This window comes from Tasmannia lanceolata, unplaced genomic scaffold (assembly GCF_043159265.1).
Source record: "Tasmannia lanceolata isolate RefF3 unplaced genomic scaffold, GAP_Taslan_0.1 ptg000037l, whole genome shotgun sequence".
In the NCBI taxonomy this organism is placed as follows: domain Eukaryota; kingdom Viridiplantae; phylum Streptophyta; class Magnoliopsida; order Canellales; family Winteraceae; genus Tasmannia; species Tasmannia lanceolata.
In genome coordinates, this window is record NW_027518714.1 from 29,076,879 (window position 1) to 29,095,923 (window position 19,045).

General features: G+C 45.8%; 1 pseudogene; it reads left to right on the forward strand.

Moving 5' to 3' along the window:
* Positions 1–1,388: 1,388 nt before the first annotated feature.
* LOC143861382 (extracellular ribonuclease LE-like) lies at positions 1,389–17,357 on the forward strand (annotated as a pseudogene).
* The last annotated feature ends 1,688 nt before the right edge of the window (positions 17,358–19,045 follow it).

Genomic DNA, 19,045 nt, shown 5'->3' on the forward strand with positions numbered 1-19,045 from the left:
TGGGAAAGTGTGACGATCGTTTTTCTGGATGGGCAGATGTTGTTCAGAGGTGAATCGGAGAATTTAGTGTGGAGTACAGAATCCACAATCCGGGGTCCGCAGTCCGCAGTCCGGAGTACGGCTTCAACCGGACTGGCTCCTGGCGCTTTACAGAATACATCATATCCAGTCCGGAGTTCGCAGTTCGGAGTCCGGAGTATGGCTTCAACCGGACTGGCTCCTGGCGCTTTGCAGAATACATTATATTCAGTCCGGAGTTCGCAGTTCGGAGTCCGGAGTTGGGAGTCCGGAGTACGGCTTCAACCGGACTGGGTTCTGATGCTTCATAGAACGCGTTATATCCAGTCCGGAGTTCGGCTTCAACCGGACTGGTTCCTGGCGCTTCATAGAACGCGTTATATCCAGTCCGGAGTTCCGAGTTCCGAGTCCGGAGTTCGCAGTCCGGAGTACGGCTTCAACCGGGCTGGTTCCTGGCGCTTCATAGAACGCGTTATATCCAGTCCGAAGTTCGGAGTTCCGAGTCCGGAGATCGCAGTCCGGAGTTCGGTTGGAAGTGGAGTCCGGTTCGGACCGCTTCATAGAACGCGTCATATCCAGTACGGTTTTTTCCGGACTGAGTTTTGTCGTCTAGCGGCCAGTTCGGTGCGGACCGGACTGATTCTTGTCGTTTTGTGAGAACGCGTTATATCCAGTACGGTTTTTTCCGGACTGAATTTTGTCGTCTTGCGGCCAGTTCGGTGCGGACCGGACTGATTTTTGTCGTTTTGTGAGAACGCGTTATATCCAGTACGGTTTTTTCCGGACTGAATTTTGTCGTCTAGCGGCCAGTTCGGTGCGGACCGGACTGATTTTTGTCGTTTTGTGAGAACGCGTTATATCCAGTACGGTTTTTTCCGGACTGAATTTTGTCGTCTTGCGGCCAGTTCGGTGAGGACCGGACTGATTTTTGTCGTTGTGTGAGAACGCGTTATATCCAGTACGGTTTTTTCCGGACTGAATGCGGAGTGCGGAGTGCGGAGTGCGGAGTGCGGAGATCCATTCTTGGGACGTGAATGTTTACGCGCGTGCTTGATCGTATTGATGGTGGGAGAATGTGTCCGTCATAAATAGGGGACACGTGGCGCAATCCGGATGACCTCGAGATGCGTGCATCGCATTTATTGCCAAACCGCCTCTTAAAAACTATATAAGGAGGTTTACCCCCCTTCACTTTTTACTTTTTACTTTTCATCTTTTTCCTCTTCTTGCTCTGGGAGTTTCCACTTCTCAGTTCGCAGCTCGCAGTCCGCAGATCGCAGATCGCAGTTCGCAGCCCGTAGCTCGCAGTCGCGTTCCAAGATCTTTACGAGCTCCACTCACCGGTATTCCTCTCAGCCCTTCCTTTTACTATGTCTGGTAGTACTTCCAATTCCGAGTCCGGTACGGGGTCCTCCACTAGCAGTAGTTCGGAGTTTAGGATGCCTCAGGAGCCTGTAGTGGCTAGGGCGTCTGATAGGATAGACCTTGTAGATAGTGACGACGGAGGGGATAGGGATGAAGTGATCTTAGATCTGAATGCCACTCCACCCTTGACTGGCAGTCTCCCGCGAGCAGGAGGGAGTGTTGAGAGCGACGTTGCTGAAGCGTCCACAACATTCCTTCCTGGCCGGGCGGTGGAGGTGATCGCTAGAGCGCGGATGGATGCCGATCCAAAATACAACTTGCGAGCTCTAGTCGAGGAGAACTACCTCACCAGGTCTATGCTGGGAGATATCAGGGATAAATACTGTGTGCCCCCGAGATTTGAACTGAGGGCAGCTATAGAGGGAGACAGAGCCTGCAACGAGAGCCAGGATCTCTGTATTTATGAGGAGTCACTGAGGGCAGGACTCCGATTTCCGTTGCACCCCTTTTTCTCAGCGGTGCTACGATACTACGGACTAGCCCCGGCCCAGGTAGCTCCGAACTCATGGAGATTATTAGTTGGGTTTTTATACCTCGTCCACGGTCGGTTAGAGAGGAGCGTGACTTTGTCACTGTTCCGTGCGTGTGCACACCTGAAGAAGCATAAAGAAGGGGGCTGGATCTACATTAGCCAGCGCCCTGAACGGAAGATAATCACTGGCATTCCTTCGTCGATTCACTCGTGGAAGAATAGATTCTTCTATGTTGTGGATCAGGAGGCCAGTGAGCCCTGGTCCGTCCCTCTAGTGTGGGACACTCCAGATACCTCAAAACTGAGTCGAAAGCCGCTCCTCGAAGGTGAGGACAGGATAACATTCGCCTTGATGCGGAAGGAGATCGAGCAATCGGGCCTCATCCGTTGTAAGGAGTTTTCTGAAGAGGCGATTCTGGTCGGGCTGGGTGTGAGTGCCGCGACTCCAGAACGTATGTAGCTAGACTTGTCTATGCAATCTGTTTATTTTTTATATACTTGCTTCTGACCGTTGGCTGCTCATTTGTCTTGCAGAGATGAAGAAACAATCAACCGTCGAGAAAATCAGGCAAGGAGCCCAGCCACGGGCACATGAGGGTGCTGCACAGGCACAACAGGAGCGCCAGAAGAGAAAGGCGACTGTACTGGGGAGTCCGGCCCCGTCACAGGGCACTCCACCCCCATCCCAGAGGCCCAAGACTACGGTGAAGCTAATAGGCCCCTTTGCTCAGGGCGGTGGCTCTTCTAAATCCGGTGGTGCTTCTACCGGAGCCGGTTCTGGGGCTCGTCCTCCTACGGGACTTAGTGAGCATGTCTTTCGACCCAATTGGGCCGTTTTGAAGGATGACACTGCCCTAGGCGAGAGCCGAGTAGCAGCAGAGCTCATGAGCAAGTGTTTGCTGCGGAAGGACAAGCAACAGGTCCTTTACGAGCCGCTAGCTACAGGAGAGGAGGCTGTGTTATCCTCAGCTTACCAGGTAAGGAAGTGGTGCTTCGATTTGCTAACTTTCTGCCCATTTCTTCCTTTCACCATACTGATGCCTATTTCTTTCTGTTTCTTTCTTCAGATCTTGCTCTACTATAATGACCTCAAGGAGAAGAGTAAGAATTTCTCCCAAGCCATTACTGCATCTGAAGAGGTGAACGGAAAGTTGGCCGCTGAGGTGCAGGAGCTTCAAACGAGCATCGGGCGAATAGAGGAGGAGAGGAGGTTGTTGAAAGAGGATCTGGCCGCAGAGAAGAGGAAACTGGCCAAGGCTGCTGAAGCCATGGAGGCTCAAAGAGGAAGAGCTACTGAAAGGCAGGAGAAGGCAGTGAAAGAGGCCACAGAGGCAAAGGAGGCTGAACTTTTCAGCCTGTCGAGCGAGGCTTATAGTCTTGGATACTACGACTGCCTCCAGGAGCTCCAGGCCTGCAATCCAAACCTATTGATGCAGAACATGACTCTCCCTGCCAGGCCGAAGATTACTGATGAGGAGCCAGATACTCCTGCTGATGCTCCTGCTGACATCACCTCTCTTCCAGATGCTTAGAATTTTTTTTTGTTTTTGTTTTGACCTCTTTTTGTAATGGTCCTTGAGACCCTACAGCTCTTACCAGCATTTTTTAAGTGAATTTTGTAATGGCCCTCGAGGCCCCACATATTCTGATCAATGAAATCACATTTGTCTGTCTCTGATACTTCTCAACTGAGTGATTTGCTTGACTTTGTCTTTTTAATTTTGATAACCTGTGAATGAGGCTGTTGATGGTCGAATTGTGACGAACTGGTCTTTTAACAAGTACCCAAGTTTTGTGAACTGGGTTTCCAGTGAGTACCCAAGTTTTGTGAACTGGGTTTCCAGTGAGTACCCAAGTTTAAGAACTGGGTTTCCAGTGAGTACCCAAGTTTTGTGAACTGGGTTTCCAGTGAGTACCCAAGTTTAAGAACTGGGTTTCCAGTGCGTACCCAAGTTTAAGAACTGGGTTTCCAGTGAGTACCCAAGTTTTGTGAACTGGGTTTCCAGTGAGTACCCAAGTTTTGTGAACTGGGTTTCCAGTGAGTACCCAAGTTTTGTGAGCTAGGTTTCCAGTGAGTACCCAAGTTTTGTGAACTGGGTTTCCAGTGAGTACCCAAGTTTTGTGAACTGGGTTTCCAGTGAGTACCCAAGTTTTGTGAACTGGGTTTCCAGTGAGTACCCAAGTTTTGTGAACTGGGTTTTCAGATATAAAAGTGACACTGAATTTGCAAGAAGATTATTTATTCATAACAACAAATATACAAATTTACAAGATCACCTTTTCACGCCGGATAATTCGACTACTGATAATACTTCCTGAGGTTTTTGGAGTTCCATGCGTGGGGTAATAGGTGCTCCTCCAGTGTCTCTAGCTTGTAGCTTCCTGGCCGGATAACTTCCTTCACTCGATAGGGTCCCTCCCAAGTTGGGGAAAGTTTCCCTACTTTCGTCGGCTGGGAGACGGCTGCCTTTCTCAGGACCAGATCCCCTGTCCTGAATTCTCTGGGGCGAATTTTGGAGTCGTGATAATTTGACACCTTCTGCTTATAAGCGGCGACCCGGATTCGAGATTCCTCCCGGATTTCTTCTAGTAAGTCGAGATTGGCGCGGAGTCCGTCGCTGTTCAGTTGCTCATGGAAACTGATGACTTTGGGAGATGGGGTGCCTATATCAACAGGTATCACGGCTTCGGTTCCAAAAGAGAGGTTGAATGGTGATTCACCAGTCGTCGTGCAAGGAGTGGTGCGGTAAGCCCACAGAACATGGTAGAGCTCATCTGCCCATCGGCCAGCTTTTTCATCCAGCCTCTTCTTTATCCCTTGAAGCAAGATCCTATTAGTTACTTCCGTTTGCCCATTGGTCTGGGGGTGAGCAACCGAAGTGAATCTCTGTTCAATCTTTAGGTCAGAGCAGAACTTCCGAAAGTTCCGGCAGTCGAACTGTTTGCCGTTATCTGTGATTAAGGCACGGGGAATCCCAAATCTGCAAACCACTGCCTTCCAGAAGAAATTCTGTATATTCTGCTCAGTGATCTGGGCTAGAGGTTCTGCCTCCACCCACTTGGTGAAGTAGTCGATTGCCACTACTACGAATATGCGCTTTCCGGAAGCCGGTGGAAAAGGACCCAGAATGTCCATCCCCCATACTGCAAAAGGGAGTGGACTGATAATTGGGGCCATCGCCACAGCAGGCTGGTGGATGGTGGGGGAGAATTTCTGGCACCTCTCGCACTTTTTAACCAGATTCAGCGCGTCTTGTCGTATGGTGGGCCAATACAATCCTCTGAGGAGTACCTTGATCGCCAGGGCTTTGCCCCCAGATGTTCTCCACAGATTCCTTCATGAGTCTCTTGCAATGCGTACGCGGCGTTACTTGGTCCCAGACACTTCAGGTACGGGAGAGTGTAGGACCTTTTATACAAAATGTCACTGCTGAGGGAGAATCGGGCGGCTCTCTGTATCACCTTACGGGCTTCCTTCTTATCTTCGGGAAGTTTCGCGTCCCGTAAGTAATGAATGATCTCATCCATCTAGCACGGCTCGTTCTCCACCTGCATTATATCTGCGGCTTCTCTTTCGATGCTAGATCTTTGTAGGAATTCCATACGTATGCTTCCAAGAGTGGTGTATCCAGAAGCAGCCAGCTTCGACAGTACATCTGCTTTGGCATTTTCTGTTCGTGGTACTCTGATGACCTCGAAACTGGCAAACCGGCTGGAGAGTTGATGAACCTTGGCAAGATACTTAACCATACGCTCATCTCGTGCTTCGTAGACCCCTTGGATCTGATTTGCTACCAGCTGTGAGTCGCAGTATGCTTTTAATTTCCGGGCGCCGGTCTGAATTGCTAGGTTCATTCCGGCAAGGAGGGCTTCATATTCTGCCTCATTGTTGGACGCACGGAATCCGAATCTCAGAGCATAATCCGCAGTGAACCCCTCAGGCCCAGTGAGGATGAGGCCTGCTCCACAGCCGTTTTTATTTGAAGAACCGTCGACATATACTTCCCAAGTTGGTGTGCTGGTCATGGAGTCCTGCTCTGCCGGCGGTTGCAAGATTTCTGTCTGAGTTTCTGCTATGCATTCGTCAGGAACCGCTTTCTCTGCAACTGGGAGTAGTACCGTTTCAGGGTCGGCGACTTGCTGGGGGATGGTGCACTCTGCTACGAAATCTGCCAGTACTTGGGCCTTGATGGCTGGCCTTGGAGCGTACTGGATGTCGAACTCGCTCAGCTCTACGGCCCATTTCACAAGTCGTCCGGAGATATCTGGTCGATGGAGTACTTGCCGAAGCGGCTGGTCAGTCAAGACCTTTACAGTATGAGCTTGAAAGTACGGTCTTAATTTTCTCGCAGCCATTACCAGCGCGTAAGCCAATTTCTCGACCCGCTGGTACCTTGTTTCTGCGTCGTGAAGAACCTTGCTGACATAATAGATTGGTTTTTGCTGGCGGTGCTCTTCGCGGACGAGGACAGCTGCCAGTGCCGTGGAGCTAACGGAGAGATATAGAAATAACTCCTCACCTGGCTCCGGCTTTGTTAATAATGGCGGGGAGGACAGATACCTTTTCAGCTTGTCAAAGGCAATCTGGCATTCTTCCGTCCAGGGCGCAGTTTTGAGGCCCTTAACCGCACTGAAAAAAGGCAGGCATCTCTCCGCCGATTTGGAGATGAAGCGACCCAACGCCGCTATCATTCCCGTGAGCCGCTGAACTTCTCTGATGGTTTTTGGGGCGATAAGCTCCATCACAGCTCTGATCTTTTCTGGGTTTGCTTCTATCCCTCGCTGGCTCACCATGAATCCTAAGAACTTCCCCGAACTGACACCAAAAGTGCACTTGGTGGGGTTGAGTTTCATGTTGTGCTTCTTTAGGACCTGAAATGTTTCTCTGAGATCAGACACGTGGTCTTGTGCACTTCGACTTTTGACCAGCATATCGTCCACATAAACTTCCATGTTTCGGCCGATCTGGTTCTGAAACAGTCTGTTCACCAGCCTTTGGTAAGTAGCTCCAGCGTTTTTGAGGCCGAAGGGCATGACTCGGTAGCAATAAGTCCCTTGATCTGTGACGAATGAGGTCTTTGGTATATCCGATTCGTACATCCTGATCTGGTTATATCCGGAGAAGGCGTCCATGAAGCTCAACAGTTCATGACCCGCTGTGGCGTCGATGAGCTGATCGATCTTCGGGAGCGGATAACTGTCCTTGGGACAAGCCTTATTCAGATCAGTAAAGTCGACGCAGGTTCTCCACTTTCCATTAGTCTTCTTGACTAGGACTACGTTTGCTAGCCAGTCCGGATATCGAATCTCACGAATGAAGTCAGCCTTCAGAAGCCTCTCCACTTCTTCTTTTATTGCCTGTCGCCTTTCAAAAGCAAAGTGTCTCCTTTTCTGTTTCACCGGTCTGCAGGTTGAATCGACACCAAGCCTATGAGTGCTGATCTCTGGATCGATACCGGGCATATCGGCAGGAACCCATGCAAAGACATCTGCATTGCCCTGGAGAAACTCGGTGAGTTGATGTTGAATGCTACTACTAAGGGAGGAACCGATCAGAGCGACTTTCTCACCGTCCTCCGGGCACAGTGGGATGGAGAGTAGGTCCTCAGCGGGTTGAGTACCCCTGAGTTCGTCCCTTACATCAAGCAGTTCGATTGGCAGTGATTCCACTGCGTTTTTTCCTTTCAGTGCCATTGCATAGCACTCCCTTGATTGAGGCTGATCTCCGCGAACTTCCCCCACGCCATTAGGGGTTATGAATTTCATTTTTTGGTGGTAGGCTGAGGCGACTGCTCGGATCAGATTCTGGCCAGGCCGTCCCAAGATAGCATTATAGACCGAGGTGGCCTTCACTACCAGGAAGTTAACCATGGCGAACGCTTGACATGGTGAATCTCCGACAAGAACAGGGAGCTCGATCTGTCCTACCACTTTTACGACCTCTCCGGAGAAGCCGAACAAATCTGAGTTCGCCGGCCTTAGACGGTCGTCGCCTATCATCATTTTCTCGAAGGCATGGTAGTATAGAATATCCGCTGAGCTCCCGTTGTCCACAAGAATTTTCTTTACCTCCCAGTTAGCAACGAGCATGGTTAACACCAATGCATCGTCGTGGGGCAAAATAAGGCTGTCCAGATCTGCGTCCGAGAAGGAGATCTCATTCTCCGTTCTTGACTTTTTGCTGGTTGTGTGAACGGCGTTAACTTGCCGTGCATATGCTTTCGAGCAGCAGAGGAGGTGCCCCCAGCGGCTGGTCCGCCCATGATTGTATTGATAACCCCCCTTGGTTGAGATCGGGGTGCCTCAGGCTGCGCGTCGGTGACCTGAGAAGTCTTATCCTGAGGAGGGGGCTGCTGTGATCTTCGAGGGCTACGGCCCTGGGGACTCTTTCCTTTGCGCTCTTGGGTGCGGCCGTCATTCTGGATGTATTTTTTCAAATAACCCCGGCTGATCAGCTGCTCAATTTCTCCCTTGAGCTGCCAGCAATCCTCTGTGTCATGGCCGTGGTCCTTGTGAAACCGACAGTACTTTGAAGGATCTCTTCTGTTTCCCTTGGAGATCATTCTAGGCGGCCACTTCACAAACTCCTCATCACTGATCGCCGCCAGTATGTACTTTCTAGAGGTATTGAGAGGTGTGAAGTTCTCTTCTCTTCTCTGAGGGGGTGGAGACTTCTCTTTCCTGGGAGGTTTATCCTCCCTACGCTGTTTAGGCAGATTCTTCTCTTCAGAGGTTATCCTCCGGTTTGAATTAAGAGCTGCCAGTGTTTCTTCCACTGTTATCTACTCTTCTGCCCCGGCCATGAGATCCGCCAGTGACTGCGGATTTTGCCGAGCCACCGCTCGACGAAAATCATCAGATCTTGCACCGGTGAGGAGTGCGTTCATAGCCGCTGAGGGATCTAAATTGGGCACCTGTAGTGCCTCCCTGTTGAAGCGGCGGACGAACACCTTCAGGGGTTCATTATCATCCTGTCGCAAGGCCATCAGGGATGCAGTCGTTTTCTTCGGCCTACGGCTACTCATGAAATGGCGGACCAGATCCTCTCCAAAATCATCGAAATTGTTGATGGAGTTTGGTTTGATCCTGGAGTACCAGTCTCTTGCCGCGCCAGTGAGCGTCGTTGGGAAGGCTCTGCAGATGAAGCCGTCGGAGGCGCCGTGGAGGAGCATCATTGTTCTAAATGTCTCCAAATGATCCACGGGATCGGTAGTGCCGTCGTACTGAGGGACGGCAGGCATTTTAAATCCTCTGGGTGCTGGAGCACTCAGGACATCACTAGTGAACGGCGTTCTGCTTGAGAACGCTCTGGAGGCGGGCCGGCTCTGATCCTTCGCCAATTCCTCTATTCGGTGGTTCATCTCCTCCATTCTCTGTAGCAGCGGATCCGTTCTGCGGTCTGGGGACCTGATTCTTCCCACAAATGGGCTTGCCGCAGAACCGGACTGACTTTCCGGACTCCTACGACGAGGCCGAGATTTTGCCGGTGGCAAACGATCTTCGTGAGGCCGGCGCCTCTGCGTGGAGCGAGACCGTGATCTTTCGCGGTGATGAGGTTCTGTCTGGGCATGCCTCACTATGGGGCGATAAACTTGTCTAGCGGAGTGATGAGTTCTGCCCTCCCCATGACGTGATGACTCTCCCCTGTGGACTCCTTGGGCAGATCGCGGGGCCTCTGGAGGAGGTGGAGGGGGTGCTTGAAGTAGTTGTTGGTACTGACCAACAAGGGCCGTCATCTGCTGGAAGAGGGCTTGGACTTGCTCCGAGGTGGGCACGGGATTGTGATGCTCCGAGCGAGAAAGGCTTTGGTCGGCAGATGCTGCCACTACCATCGAGGCGATTCGACCGCTCCGGGTCCTGCGAGGTAGCGCGGCTTGGTCGTTCTGCGCAGAAGCTAACCGCGCACTCTTGCGCCCTGCCATTTTTGTAAGTGAGATATGTAAGAACAGCTTTTAGTTCTTGGTCCCACGGATGGCGCCAATCTGTTAGACCTAAAATCGGTAACAGGTACAGCAGTGGCGTAAGAACTGAGAGCGAGTGACGAGGGAGGTTGAGTATGAGTCCTGTGGTGAGTGCTTAGTCCTGCACAAGGCAAACGAGGTCAGAAGACCAGACCGGATTTTAGTCCGGACAGGTCCTTCGACACTCAAGTCAGTATGAGCAAGAGTGAAGGGAAATGTCAGTTTTTAGGGAGAAGAGGGTTTTTAGCATTACCCGTTTGTCTGAGCCCTGTTTCCCTATTTATAGGGAAAAACGGGTGAGGTGTCCTGGACAGGTGGCGGCCTGTGAGAGGCTGGATCTCACCTACTCTGGGACAGGTGGCAGCCTGTGAGAGGCTGGATCTCACCTACTCTGGGACAGGTGGCAGCCTGTGAGAGGCTGGTGTTTTCACACCCCATCAGTGCATAATCTGACAGGCGGTGAAAAAGTCGTCTCCCCTAACTAAATCAATCATAAAATTACTATATATAATCATAATTTGCAAATTAATGTCTAATATGTTTGGGTTTAAAATCATATGAGTTTGATACTATTACTGGATTGCAGTGGCCAGCTTCGTATTGCTACCAGACTAAAGCGGGGTGCTGCTCCGCCACAACGGGAACACCTGCACTAGACTTCTTTACAAGGGGCCTCTGGCATACAACAGCACCACGGGAAAGGCTGTAACTAAGTGTAAGACTAGTAGCTTCTTCACTGACCAGGTTGTTTCTCTTCTACTTTTTCTTAACCCATTGTTGCCCTCACAGATATTAATTGCTTCTATTGGTCAAAATTTTGGGATTTGCTAGCCGCCTTCGCAGAAGCTACTTCGCCTCCGTATTTTGCATGTGATGACAGCCATGTCAGATTAATTAAATGAATAAAGTAAAAGGCAACATATGCCGCCATCATCATATACAACAGACGGGCCCTAAGTAGCTTCTGCAAAGGTGGCTAGAAATCCCCAAAATTTTTCGTTCCTAATTTCTTTGTTTACAACAAATAATGGGAAATGATATTTACGCCCCTTTTATCACCAGGACACCCATTTGCCAGTGTACTTTTTTTTTTTTTTGATCTGTAATCTGGGGTTAGGCAGACCCCCACCAGCTATATTAGAAAGACAAAAGAAATATTACAATCTAGGATAAATCATACCGGAAACATCATCGGAAACAATATTTGCAAGTTCCTCTAGAACCAAATCAAGAGAAATTGACTCTCCTTTACAAATACAGTTGGGTTTGGATAAGAAGTCAGCTGCTCTATTTCCTTCACACCAAATGTGGGTCAGCTTCCAGCTCTCAAAAGAGTTGAGCATGGATCTAATTGATTCGAGCGTTGGGATTTTCCACCATGGGCACGGCCAAAGCAGGTTTACGGCCATAACAGCGATGGGCGAATCAGATTCTATCCACAGCCTCTTAACTTGGTGCTTCGCGGCTAATTTGATTCCATGATGGATGGCTTCAATTTCTAATTCGTGGATTGGGTGAGGATTGCAGTTAACAGAGAAGAGAGAAAGGATTGCACCCTTGTGGTCTCAGAAAAGGCCTCCAATCGAGGCAGTATCGCTAGCCAGGGAGGCGTCCGGATTCAACTTGATCTCAAAGGCAGCAGGAGGTTCCCAATGACAGAATTTTGGTTCGGTGGCTTTACTGGACAGGGGAAGATTAAAGGCGTTGGAAATTCTTTGCTTTTCTGCAGAGTCTTCATCTTCCAGCTTGAGGGCCAAAATACGAGATCTCGTTGCACTGATAATTCTACTCAGAAGGAACCTTTTATGGGTATTTTTTTTTGAAATAGTCTCGAGTTCCTTTCCTGCTAGAGCAAGTAGATTGAAGCAGTGAGAAGTGTTCGGACAAGGGTGTAGGTTTGCCTTTTTTTCTTGAATTTGCTCCTAATCCAGTTTTTCTCGTCAGATAGGGATTTTTTTTTGCTTTCTTCTATCTGAGATGCGACGGAGAATCAAGCACCATGTCCATGCTGAGTAAGAGCAGTTGAAGAAAATGTGGTTGACACTTTCGGAGGCAGAATTGCAGAGAAGGCAGGAGCGATCATGGTTGGGGCCGAGGAAATGAAGGTTATCTCTAATACTCATTTTGTTCTGAAGAGCTTGCCATGCTGTGATACTGAACTTCGGAGTGTGACCGGCGAACCAGACTGATGATACCTAAGGAGGTTTAGGATTAGGAGATCTAACAGCGTTTCAAGCACTACGTAGCCTAAATTTGCCATCAGATTCCGGCTTCCAAATCGGGTTAGAATCAGCAGCTTCTGTGAAAAGACCTGTATTGATGATCTGCTTAAGCTCTTGAAGATGAGGAAGCACTTGAATCAAATCCCACCCACCCTAAAATTTAGCCTCATCAATAGAAGCTTTCTGGGGAATGAAGGATGTCGTAATGGAAGACTGGGCAGAGAGGGGACCATTTGGATGCCAAGGATCTGTCCAAAATTGCAGAGGGGTCTGAGTTCCGATAATGAAGCAGACATGCTTGCTGGCCATGTCACGAGATTTTCTAATGCTTCTTGCTGCCCAGGATGGGGATGCAGGCATGGGGAGGGTCCATAAACTTCTTCCTCTGATGTATTTCCGATCAAACCAGGTAACCCAGGGAGAGTTTCTCTTGGTAAGGATGTGCCAAAGTTGTTTGAACTGGGCGGCCAGATTCAAATCTGATACCTTTCTGATCCCTAGGCCTCCTTCAGATTTGGGGCTACAAATTGTGTTCCAAGATACTGGGTGATGAGATTTCTCAAGATTTGAGCCTGCCCAGATAAAGTTCCGAAGGATTTTCTCAATATTATTGAGAGTTGCTTTGGGGATATGAAACGCTGCAGACCAATAAATTTGATAAGTGCTGAGAACGGATTTAACCAACTCCACTCTACCAGCTCTAGAAAGGTGACGATTTGACCACGAAGAGATCCTTTGTTTGATCTTGTCCAAGATAGGCTGGCAATCTCTAGAGGTGAGCCTTGAAGTGATTAGGGGAAGACCCAAGTATTTTATTGGGAGCTTTCCTTCTTCGATCTTAAGAATGTTGCAAATAGCTCTCTTGCTGCTGTTTTGGATGCCGCAAAGAAGACCTCACTTCTGCCAGGATTAAATTCAAGGCCTGAGCAAATCTTGAATGACTCTAAGCATTTTATGATCCCTGCAGCTGAAGTGATGTTAGGCTCTGCATAGATAATAACATCATCAGCAAATAGGGTGTGGCAAATGGTTAAATCTTCTTTAAAGAAGGGGGAGGAAATTAGGCCTTGGGTTTGGAAGGAGGATAGAAGACAGGATAACATTTCCATTACAAAGCTGAAGAGCAGGGGGATAAGGGATCACCCTGCCTGAGGCCATTTGAAGACTGAAAGAATCCACGGGGAGACCCATTGACTAGGACAGAAAAGGAGGGAGTAGAAATGCATTCATGCACCCACCGGCACCAAATTTCTAGGAAGCCCATTTTTTGCATGAAGAAAATCAGGGTGGATCTATTGACACTATCAAAAGCTTTTTTGAGGTGTAATTTAATACACATTGCTTTTTTTGGGTTATTTCTATGGAAATTATGACATAAATGAGCTAGGAGAATGTTATCCTGGATACTCCTACCTTTAATGAATGCTGACTGGAAAGGGCTAATGAGGCTATCCATAATGGTTTAAGTCTATTTGCCAGGAGTTTAGTGATGACTTTGTACAAGAAATTGCAGAGAGATATGGGCCTGTATTTCTCTGGGGAGCTAGCATCAGGGGTTTTGGGCAAGAGAGCTAGAAAGGTGGCATTAAGTTGAGGTAAGATTTTACCTCTTTGGAAGAAGAATTGGATTGCTTTAACAATGTCAGGCCCAATTAAGTACCAGAATGCTTGGAAGAAGCACCCATTGAATCCATCAGGGCCTGGAGACTTGTTCCCATCAGAGCTTTTGATGACATCCCAAATTTCGTCCGCAGAAAAATTCCTGGTAAGCCACTGAGAGTCAGTTTCCGAAAATGTTCTGATCGGTTCGGGAATGCTGTTGGGATGGACTGGCTGGGATGATTCCTCCTTGTTGAGAAGGGAATAGAAGAACTCAACCATAGTTTCTGCTATCTCGTCGGGATTAGTTGAAATGGACCCTTCAGTAGTAACGGTGCCTTATATGCAGTTTTGGTTTTTTCGGGCTTTCATTGCCGCATGGAAGAAAGCAGTGTTCGAGTCCCTAAGGTTCAGCCACTAGGAACGAGATTTCTGCCGGTAGAAAGCCTCCTCCTTTCTAGCAGTCCTAATATATTCATCTTTGATCCAGACTTCTTCATCTCTCAACGCCTGATCCGTAAGGGAGGTTGCAATCTTTTCTTGAATGGATTCAAGGTGCAGTCTCAATCGAGGAGCTTCAATGTCTATTCTGCCAAAAACCTCACGATTCCAGATTTTTAGACTATCTTTCACTTCTTTGAGCTTTTTGACAACAATGAATAAAGGCGATCCATCGATCTCTATGTTCCATGCTCTCTCCACGACTTCAAACACAGAGAGGTCTTCAAGCCACATGGAGCAGAATTTGAAAGGAGGTTTAGGGATTGGTTTAACTGGATTGTAATAGGGGTGTGATCAGATAGCCCAGGGTGAAGGTAAGATGTGAAGGAGGAGGGGTATTGGTGAAGCCATTCTTCATTAACAAGGACTCTATCTAGCCTTCTAAACTTCCAATTATCCTCATTCGATTGGTTATTCCAAGAAAGAGTTTGCCCAAAAGATCGAAGATCAGAGACGGAGCATTCGTCCATCCAGGAGTTGAAGTCCTCCATATCACGAGCCGTGGGACCAGTTCGCCCCAAAAATTCATAGGCGAATCTTATGATATTGAAGGCTCCCATAATGATCCATGGGAGGGAGACACTTCTAGCAATGAGAGATAGATGATTCCACAGAACTCTCCTTTTGGTTCCTCTGTTAAGAGCATAGACAGAGGTAACAAGGAGGGTGATATTGGTTTGAAGAAATCGGACCTCACAAGGAGGGTGATATTGGTTTGAAGAAATCGGACCTCACAGTGCATAAACTGATTTGCTTCCTGGAGAGTTCTTACCTGCACCAAATTTGGGTTCCAAATGATCCAAATTCTGCCTCTATCAGAGCTATTATAATTGGTTGAAATATTCCAACCACTGCACATTTCTGTCATGTATTCAGGGATTTTGTGAATAGGAGCATGAGTTTCAAGGATGCTGAGAAATGGAAGATTTTATTTACGGATAATATCTCTTATGTCATTTCTCTTATTTTTGGTACCAAGCCCTCTTATGTTCTAGGTCCCAAGCTTAATCACAAGGATATTGCCAGTGTACTTTGCAATCAAAGCCTATGGATTTTTCTGACATAAAGTACATGACCCCTTTTTTTCCATTGGATACACTGACGCTGGGTGTCCCTGGTGATGAAAAGGGGCGTAAATATCACTTCCCCAAATAATGAGTGGAGTCAATAAGGGCATCTTGTTGGTGGGGCCCACTCAAAAGTGCTTCGCATCATTATTTTTTGGGCGATGATAAATTCCCATCCGGCCCCTGTAGGATAATTCCCACCCGTTTTTAACCTCCAAAGGCGTTAATGTCTTAAAGACTTACAGCTTGTCACAATTCACCTTATAAGGGGTCCAATTATCCTAAAGCGGGTTTGTGCCTTTTTTTTTTCTTACTAATATTGTTTGAATCTTTTTGGGATTGTTTAAATATTTGCCTTTAAATATTATTTCTTATTCAAAATATTATTAAGGGATTTGCTAAGGCAATTTTCAAAGAGAGCCATTTCGACTCACTTTTACAAGAGAGAACAACCGGCGATCTCAGATGAATTAAATGAATAAGACAGCTTCTGCTGTGAGGTGGCTGTTCTCTCATATAAAAAAATGAGCTGCCAAATGGCTAAATTGCCTAGCGAATCCTTTTTAACCCACTTTCTTTATCACCATGGATCTGTTTTTGCTCACCTTGATTTTAGTATCACACATAGTTAGCAAACGCCATATTAAACTGTATTAAAGGAAAATCATTCCTCAAAGAAAACCATATTAAACCAGTTTTATTCATTGAACATATTTCCCCATTTATTCTACCGTTTTACTACATTTATAGAATAATACTCCACTAAACAGAGTTTTTACCGTGACTTTTTCTGCTTTATTCCTTGAACAAATTTTGTGAAAGCAAAGTCATTCCTAAGTTCACATTTTATTATTATTATTATTATTATTTGAAGATGTCCTAAGTTCACATTTTATTAGGCCATGATTATAGGGTTTTATCTAATTTCCTTTTTTGTGGGTAAAAAAATAACATATAACAGATATCAGACTTGTCCGACCAATTGTCTGAATATTGGCCAAACATCAAGTGTCCAAAACCCAATGGGCTCTCCATCTGGTAGAGCACATGGAAATCCTATGGAGTATGTACCAACTTCACAGAACATTACTATTTCGAGACAGTGCTGGAGGTCAGATCCAAGGTCGACGTGCTTTCTATATTACAAAACAATGGTAATTCTGTGTGCACACAGCTCTTTTACTGTTATCAGTGTTTAAAAACTCCCACTCAGTGAGAAACTTGCCGATAAAAAACCGAGTTGAGTTGGGAGAGCCAATTATTAACTTAGGCAGTTTTTATAAACTCGGGCGAGTCAAAGGACTTTTATGTTTGACCCATTTGAGCCAAAAGCCCAAAACTAATGCTAACAAAGTTCGGGTTTGGGAATATCTGCTTCAAAACCACGGGGAATTTAAAATACCCAGGAAAATGCCTTTTTTAAAATCATTTTAATAAATAAGACAAAAAATGAGAATATGGGAGGATGGTTAAGTGCATATTTTGCTAGATTAGGAAGTTAGTTCAATTTTCAGTACAAAATTTAAAAAATGATATATGAGAAATTGATAAATTATTAATGAAATTAATGATTTAATTCAGAAAATTCTAAATGAGAAGTTTTAAACTATTCGGGACATTGTAATGTTTAAAAGGGGGTCAGCAAAATTTGTAATTTCTTCAAAAAAAAGTTAACTATTAGGAGAATTTTGTATTACGGTCGACACAAGCAAGTTGATGATTGACTCGGAGAGTTTTTAAACAGGAATTTAACATGTTATGAATTGTACATCGACATTTGAGAGGATTGTTTGCAGGGATTGTGTCCTCAGACTCAGAATCATACAGCTTAGATGGCATTAAAGAAGTGATCGAGAGCAGTCTCGGGGTGTCGGTGGCTATCCAATGTAGTAAGAGCCTGGTAGACAGTAACTGGCAGCTCTACCAGATCTACATATGCGTGGCAAAGGATGCCTCTACATTGATTTCCTGCCCCAACGAGAGTAATTATACTTGTGGTGATGAAGTTACATTTCGCCCTTTCCCCTTAGATATGCTTAAAACCAGCGCCACCTACATCCAAATGTATCCTTCTCTTGATTCTAGTCTGTAAATCATGGGAGTTGTTGCCTTGAGGACCTCTCTTCATGTTGCTCTTTTGTCTGTTTTCATAATAGAGGTGACATTGTTTTTTGCAGTGTTTGAGAAAATATCCCTTGCAATATAAATCCATGCTTTGTGTAATATCTCTACTCGATTCCCATAATCAGAGAAGGAGAGGGGGGGGGGGGGGGGGGGGGGGCGCGGGAGGGAGAGAGTCTATGTTCATTATGAAACTTAATTGCTTACTGGTGGCACATTGGATCACACCCAATGGCACAAAAGTAAAAATAAAACAAATTAATAACCCCAAATTTCTGTGTTCACAAGGGATACCAGTTATGATTCACAGCTGTGCTGCCACCGGAAACATTACATAATTGTCCCCACCAAAGCAATTGCAGAAATGTGAAAAAATGACTTTCAGAGAGCTGAGATAAGCATGACAACCAGCCAATTCCCTGCATAGAATATTGAAACGTCCCAATTTTTTTTTTCTTTAGAAAAATAATATAATATACATCCAAGTGGTTGAGGTGAGGGCGTTTTTGTCCCAAGTTGAAAAATGACAAGAGTCCTCTTTTAAAGAAAGTCTTTTATAATTAGGAAACTTGATAGAATGAAAAACTTCCTAGTCCAATAAGATTAGGATACACGAAATTTAGGAATTGTGGAACTCTTAAAGGAAATCCATAAACCCACGTTAAACACAAAACGTGAAAAACTCTACTCTAAAAAGGAAAACTTTGAAACTGAGGTTTTGAAGAGAGATAAATTGTTCTTCCCCAAAAGGTATGTGAATTAAATTAATTTTCATGTTTAGATCTTAATAATCTACGTCAAATCTGTAGTTATGATTAAATAAATAAAAAAAAAACAAGATTTATTCTTAGATCGTAGTTAGATTGAGGGAAATCATGGATTTTCGAAAGACTTAATGATAGTTTATATTAATCTACCTGAAATTTGGGTCCGAGCTCTGCTACGACTTTAAAAAGGTCCTATGATCTGATTTAGGTTTTGATATGTTCTGTAAACTTTTAGATTTTTGAGTTTTCTTTCAAATGGCTTTCGTTTCGTAAGTTTTGGATTTCAGATGATTATTTTATGAATATTTTCGTACAGTGCATCTAGTCTACCTGAAATCTGGGTCCGAGTTCTGTTACGACTTAAAAACGAAGGTCCATTGATCTGATTTAGGTTTTGATGTGTTCTGTAAAATTCTAGATTTTCAAGTCTTCTTTCAAATGGCTTTGGTTTCATAATTTTGGAACTTCAGATGATTATTTTATGAATATTCTCGTACAATACGTCTTGTTTGCCTGAAATCTGGGGCCAAGTTCTGTTACGACTTAAAAACGAAGGTCTTATGATCTGATTTAGGTTTTTATGTGCTTTACGAAATTATATATTTTTCAAATGGATTTGGTTTCATAATTTTTGGTTTTCATATGAATATTATATGAATATTTTTCTGCCGAGTGTCTAGTATGTCTAAAAACGTGTTTGAAACTCAGGCAGAACCTTTGTGGCGGGATTAAACCTAAAAAATATATTCTAAAAGTTTACAAACCTTCTAAATTATATATTACTTGTATTAGTGGTGATTTGGAAGATTGAACTTGGAGGTTTGCAAGGGAATTGGTTGTTCGAATTGTTGGTACGTAACTTGTGAGTTTGTGTAGGAGTTTTTCCTGCATA